The sequence below is a fragment of the Carlito syrichta genome, unplaced genomic scaffold (genome assembly GCF_000164805.1).
Source record: "Carlito syrichta isolate Samal-C Ts95f unplaced genomic scaffold, Tarsius_syrichta-2.0.1 Scaffold307529, whole genome shotgun sequence".
Classification (NCBI taxonomy): Eukaryota; Metazoa; Chordata; class Mammalia; order Primates; family Tarsiidae; genus Carlito; species Carlito syrichta.
Genome location: NW_007251625.1, coordinates 42,719 through 49,861, shown reverse-complemented (window position 1 = coordinate 49,861; position 7,143 = coordinate 42,719).

Here is a 7,143-nt window from a genome sequence, read left to right as displayed (position 1 = left end):
CTAAGAGTAATTGACTTTAAGTAACTGATTTTTTTTTTTACTTGTAATATTAGGTTAGTAATGAAGAATAACTTGGTGACAGAGAAGGCCTCTCACCCTGTATAATTTGATAGACATCAAAGTTCCTTTGCCCACAAACCCTTCATAACAACTGACCAGTTGTACCATTAGACATTTATTAAATATGAAAGTGCAATGTCTCAGATATAATGCATTAAGTATTATCAGGAAACAACACACCACAGTGGCAAAAATTAACTACCCTTTGGGGATGTTGCAGTCAATGAACAAGCCTAAGAACTGAGAAGCTTGGTTAGCATGAGATTCTGCTGATAAGAAAATGCATAGGAAGTTGTCATATGAGTTCAGAGTCTATCATACTCGGTGATCTATCACAGAAACAAAGAACAGAGTACCATATGTTCTCACTCATAAGCGGACCTTGAACAATTATCATAATACTCTAAGAAAGGGACTGAAAGTAGTTGAAAACTGCCAGGGGTGGGGGGTTGGAATTGGCAGTTGAGGGAAACTGCTAGGGGAGGGAGGGGTACACCTCATTGACAAGGGCACTACATGACGAACATTTGTATACCTAACCCTGAACTGTACCCCGCATCTTTAAAATAAAAAATGTGAAAAAAAGTCACAGGATACGAAGTTAACATACAAAATTTAAATGTTTCCTATATACTCTCAGTGAACAATTGAAATATGAAATTTATAAAAACCAATGCCATTTACCAAAAAATTTTCAACAAAGTCCCTAAAGTGACCTACAGTCCATTCTTGTTAATTGGAAGATTCAGTAATACTAAGGTGACAGTTATTCCCAACTTGATCTATAGATTTAATGCAACCCCAGTCAAAATCCAAACAAGTTATTTGTCAGTATTGCAAAACTGATTCTAAAACTTACGTGGTTCGCTAATCTTGAGAGAAACGCAAATCAAAACTATGATGAGACACCACCTAACTCCAGTAAGGATGGCGATCATTAATAAAACAAAAAACAACAGATGTTGCTACAGGTGCGGAGAAAAGGGAACACTTCCACACTGTTGGTGGGAGTGCAACCTAGTTCAACCTCTATGCTAAGCAGCGTGGTGATTCCTAAAAGAACTAAAAATTACCCTTCCATACAACTCAGCAATCTGTCTCCTGGCAATATGCCCAGGGGAACATACATTTTTCTATGGAAAAGACTCCTGAACACGCTTGTTTATTGCCACCCTATTCACAATAGCAAAAACATGGACTCAACCCCACTGCCCTTCAAAAGTGGACTGGATAAAGAAAATGTGGTATATATACATGATGGAGTATTACGTAGCCATAATGAAGAACAAAATCATGCACTTCACAGCAAATTGGATGGAGTTGGAGCCCATCATATTTGGTGATCTATCATAGAAACGAAGAAATGAATACCACATGTTCTCACTCATTTGTGGGCCCTGAACATGAATCACATTAGCACAAGGGAGGGATTAGCAGTCACTGGGTATTCTTAGGGAAAGAAGGCATGGAGGGGGTGTGTATTAGAATACAAAGGGTGCCTGACCCTATAACAGGGGGAGTGAGGGCCAGTGGAGGTCCAAACTTCACCTGCATTCACTCTACTTGTGTAGTCAAACTTTACTTGTGTCCTACAACTCCATAATAAAATAAAATTTAATAAAAAATAAAATAAAACATATGAAAAGGAAAACACAATATCAAAGAAGAACAATGTAGAATGAGTCCCAATACTTGGTCTTAGGAGGTATTATTCATCAGGTCAATGTACTGGTGAAAGAATGCATCCATCAACAGAACAAGCTAGAGTTTAGAAACTGGTTTGTTAACAAATGGTGTTGGAAAAACTGGACCTCCATATGTAAAAAGTGAAAGTAGACACAGATCTTCATGTTCTACAAAAATTAACTCAACATTAAATGTATAAGTTAAATAAATAATGTAAAGCTATACGACTTCTTGAACATAGAAAAAAAAAATCTACCTGACCTGGGGTTTGGAAATGAGTTTTTAAATAAAACACCACAGGCATGATTCATGAATACAAAAATTGGTATAGTGAATGTTATTAAAACTACTCTGTGAAAGAAAATAAGAGATTAAAAAGACAGAGAAAACATTTACAAAATATATATCTGCTAAAGAACTTATATTCAAAATATATTGTAAGGGAGGATCCCTTCCTTCCCCCAAAGAAAATGGAATTATCTTTGAAGCCCCTAGATCAAACTAGAAACCAGAGTTTTTGTTATCTGAAAGTTTTAAGAAGGTTATGGCACAATTTGTGGAAGAAGCCTCCTGAGTTGTGACAAAGAGGTGACTGGTTCTTCTATCATGACAGTGTCCCTGCCCTTACCATGCTGAGTGTTCAGCATTTTAGGATGAAAAATGGCAAGATCCCTGTGCCCCACCATTCCTATTCACCTGATTTCACCCCAATTGAATTTTTGCTGTTGTTGTTTTTCTTGATTTAAAAAAATCCTCGGGCTCAGTGGCTCAGCCTGTAATCCTGGCTTTGGGAGGCTGAGGTGAGTGGACTGCCTGAGCCCACGGGTTCGAGACCCGCCTGGGCAACTTGGCGAGACCTCATCTCCACAATAAATCAAAAAATTAGCCAGTCGTGGTAGCGTGCGCCTGTAGTTCCGGCTTGGAAGGCTTAGGTGGAAGGATCGCCAGAGCCCAGCAGGTCGAGGCTGCGGTGGCCGGGCGCGGCCACTGCACTCCATTCTGAGCGACAGAGTGAGACTCCAACTAAAAAAAATAAAAAGAAAGGAAAAGAAAAAGAAAAAGAAAAAAAAAAACTAAAAAATCCTCAAAAGGACTTCTGATGTGGAAGATGTGAAACAAAAAATGGCAGAAGCACCAAAAGCCTTCAAAATTGACAAATTCAAAACCTGTTTTAAGCAGTGGAAAAAACATCTCAATAGGTTCATCAAACAGAAAGTACTTTAAAGGTTTAAAGGTGACTGAAGGTGAAACATGTAAGGATGAATACACTAATTTTAATAAATAAATGTTGTTTTTCTTGGGTCACTCCCTTGTAAAATTAAACAACTCTTAACTTTCATTCTTAAAACTCAGGAGGAGAAACAAATGAGATTAAAAATGAAAAATATCTAAGCACTTTACCAAAGAAGATATTCTAATGATAAATAAACATATGAGAAAGCATGCTCAAGATGATTTGCCATAAGGAAACTGGCAATTTAAGTAACAATGAGATAACACTACACAACTATCAGAGCAGCTAAAATGTAGAATACTGATAATATCAAATGCTGGCTTGGGTGCAGAGCTAAAATAACTCATTTCTTACTGCTAAAAATGAAAAAAGAAGGCACAGCAACTTTAGAAGATTTTTGGCAGCTACTTACAACGATAATGTAGCATTTTATGTGATCCATTTAGCATATTCCTAGATATTTACTCAATTGAATTAGAAAGTTATATCCACATAAAACCTTGCACATGAGTGTTTATAGCAACTGTATTTATATTTGCCTAAACTAGAAGCAACCAAGATACACTTCAACAGGTGAAGAGACAAAGCTGTGGTAAATCCATTCAACAAAATATTTTTCATCAATACAACTAAATGAACTATCAAGCCATACATGAACATAGAGGAACAATTAATATTGTTATATGAAAACAGCAGTGTGAAAAGCCTGACTAATGTGTGATTCCAGTTTTATGGCATTCTGAAAATAAGAATACAGAGAATAAACAGCTCAGTGGTTAATAAGGGTTTGGCAGGAGTTGAGGAGTTGTGACAAATAAGTATAACGTAAGGGACTTTTAGGGTGATAAAAGTATTCTGTATTATAATATAATGATGAATTCACAACAGTAAACATTTATCAAAACCCACAGAAACATACAATAAAAACAGTAAAGCTTAACATATACAAATTGGAAAAAAAAAATATATATATATATAGGATGAAATGAAAAATGTAACATAATGATCTAAGTATATTACAAACATATGCAACAACTGTACTAAAAGTAGTGGTATAGTAAGGTGCTGACATATGTAATTTCAGAAGTCTGTAGGAGAATTGTACAAAGCACTGCACTTTAGTTAGTAGTGGTTTTCTTTTCTTTTCTTTCCTCCCATGAGGTTAACAGGCCAACGATTCTGAAATCATTATACATATATACTAAAACTGAACAATTAAGTACATGCATGACAAGTGGGAGAGGCCAGTTATCATACTTTGGGAGTGGGAGGTTATAGCAGATAAGCAAGGAAGCAGAGTAGAATAATCCACATAATCATGGATTCAAGTAGGAGACATCAGTATGAACTCGTTTTTGCTTCATAGACACGCAGAATGTTGCCTATGGAAATGTGTATAGGTATCCATAAGAACAAGGATTTGAGTACACATATATATCTCCTTGCTCTGTGAGCTGGAGGGGCTAGTGTGCAGATCTTGTTTTCTGATACTACTATCTCATAAAAGAAACCAAGGTTCCGCAGAGAAATAACTTATTCTAGAATTTCAAAAAGAAACATACAGGATTAGCCTGAAACATCATGTGATGCAAAGTGCTTAGTAAAACCAAACAAAACACAATAATGAGAGTATGTCAAATGGACATGGGAGACAACGGAAAGAGGTCTAATGGTCAAAAGCTGAGACATCTTGAATAAATAAATATATATATATATCCATATATCGATTTTATATATAGATATACACACACAAATATATACATATATAGTTTATATGATATTGGATTGTGATATAAAGTACAAAATAAATATTCATGAGTTTATTACGACTGCTGCGATTTACTTCTAATTTGTTCTTGAGGTCTCTCTCTTGAAAGGGGCCATAAGCCATAAGAGCCATTTTCTAGAAAAGGCTTAACCTGGGGGAAGTTATGTTCATGTGAATCCAATGGCTGAGACAGATGAGAGAGCACATAACATGAAATAACAGAAGTATTTTATGACTCACGGATCCAGGAGAGCCGAGACTTGCCTTTAAGGGAAGTCCGGAAGCAGCAGAATGCTCAAACGACTGGTGGGGAACAAGGCAGAGAGAACCTAGGCACTATGCCTTTATTAAGTACAACCTGTGGGGAGTATCCCTTAGGCATTCCCAAGGCGGTGAAGAATTGGTTAGTTTAAAGAAAACAGGTGAAGGAGGTGTTAGGGCATGGATAGGGTGAGTGTGGATAGATGGATGGATGGATGGATGGATGGATGGATGGATGGATGGATGGATGGATGGATGGATGGATGGAGAGGGAAGCACAGCACTGCCAGAGCCAACATGCCAGAGGTGCTGCGCTGGCAGTCCAGAGATCCAAGTAATGCAAAGAATTGCAAACACACAAAGAGGTGAAAGAAGATAAGATTTATTTAGGAAAAGTTCGCTCCCCACAGACAAGGAGTGGGCTTACACTCTAGGTGAGTATGGCCCCGTAGCTCCCCACCCCGCCGGGTCCTGACTTAAATCCTTTCCTCTGGAGATGTTGCAGTCAGGAAGACGTGACTGCAGTGACTTCCTTATCGACCACCTGTGGATGTCTTGGAGATCCTGTGACACAGAGACCCACTCATGTCCGCCCACATGATCACAGCCCTTAGAGAAGGGCATGACAAGGATTCGAATGCTCCTGCACCTTCCCAAATGCCTTTCCTTAGAGCTAATGGAGGGTGCATTTGCCCTTATTTCCTAAGCATTTCCAGTGGGTAGCTTCGAAGGATCCTTAACTTCCCTGTAGATAGGGCCCATTCTACTGGAAGATTGAATCCCCACCTGCTCCCCCCTGAGAGGTCATAACTTTTGTAATTGCAAGTTTCATGACTTTTACAATCCTTGCCCAATGCATGATGTCTTAGGCCTTATAAATTCCCTTTATTCTAGGCAAGCTTGATTGCCACTATGAGATACATCTGGCATTGGGAAGTCTGTGTTTCTGAAAGAACAAAGTTGGCAAAGTTAATTTCACGTGAAGTAAGTATTTCTCCAAAAACATAGCTTCTGTTTTCTCATCATGTATTAAGGTTTAGGAACAAAATAGAAAAGATTCATTTCCCGCTATCAGTCTGTCCTTTCAGAAGGAACTTCTTACATGACTCTAGTGTTGACTGTTTATACTTAACATGGTCAGCAGCTGTGTTATGTGTTGGGTTTGGGGTTTGTGCAACTACACTATATCTCCCAAACATCTACGTGGGGAAGGAAAATTTTAACTAGGCCAAGGGTGATGGGACATAACTGAGTTCAAACACTTTTGTTAAACCTAAAAATACAACTGGATTTCAAGCAACTTATGTCAAAACTGAAAACGGATACTGAGACAGCAATTATGTTAAACAAATTTATGACACTAATAAATACTTGCGTAAATAGCAGGTAGAAGAAAAATAGACAAATTTCCCTTGCAAAACTTCAAGTGATTTTTGTAACTATTTCACCATCAAAGAGGTAAAGTATAACTCTTAAACAGTGTACTATATACATTGGCTTTCTTCCAAAGGGTAGAGTATAGAGGAAAGAAGGAAGGAGAATAACTTTATGATGTGGGAACTTGAAAAGCACAGCCTTAAGCCAGGCAATCACAATGAACAGCAACAGAATTGTCACTGATAGCATCTCTGATATAATAAGAACAATACCTTACTACTATGGTCTTCTTCTAAAAAAAAATTACCGGAGTTTAACCCTGAGAAAAGTATCAGATAAATCTCAGTTGAGTGTTATTTGCAAAATACTGTACCAGCACTCCTCAAAACTACCAAGGGCATCAAAACCAAAAAAAGGTCTGAAAAATCATGACAGTCTAGAAAAACCGAAGGAGGCAAGATGACTAAATATAATATTATCTTGGATTGCATCCTAAAAGAGAGATGGGGCATTAGAAATAAACTATAGAAATCTGGATAAAGAACAAAATGTATTTAATAATAAGGTAATAATTTCTCGTTAATTATGTCAAATATACCCTACTAAGTCAAATCTGTTAGCAAATGATACGTTTCTCAGTGGTAACTCTGCCATATGAGTTTCCTTAACAATTCCAGAGTAGTCAGGGTGGGAGAAGTCAGAAGGTGCTAGTGTATTTTAACTACATTTTAAAATTGTTTACTTAGGTAATTTAAAC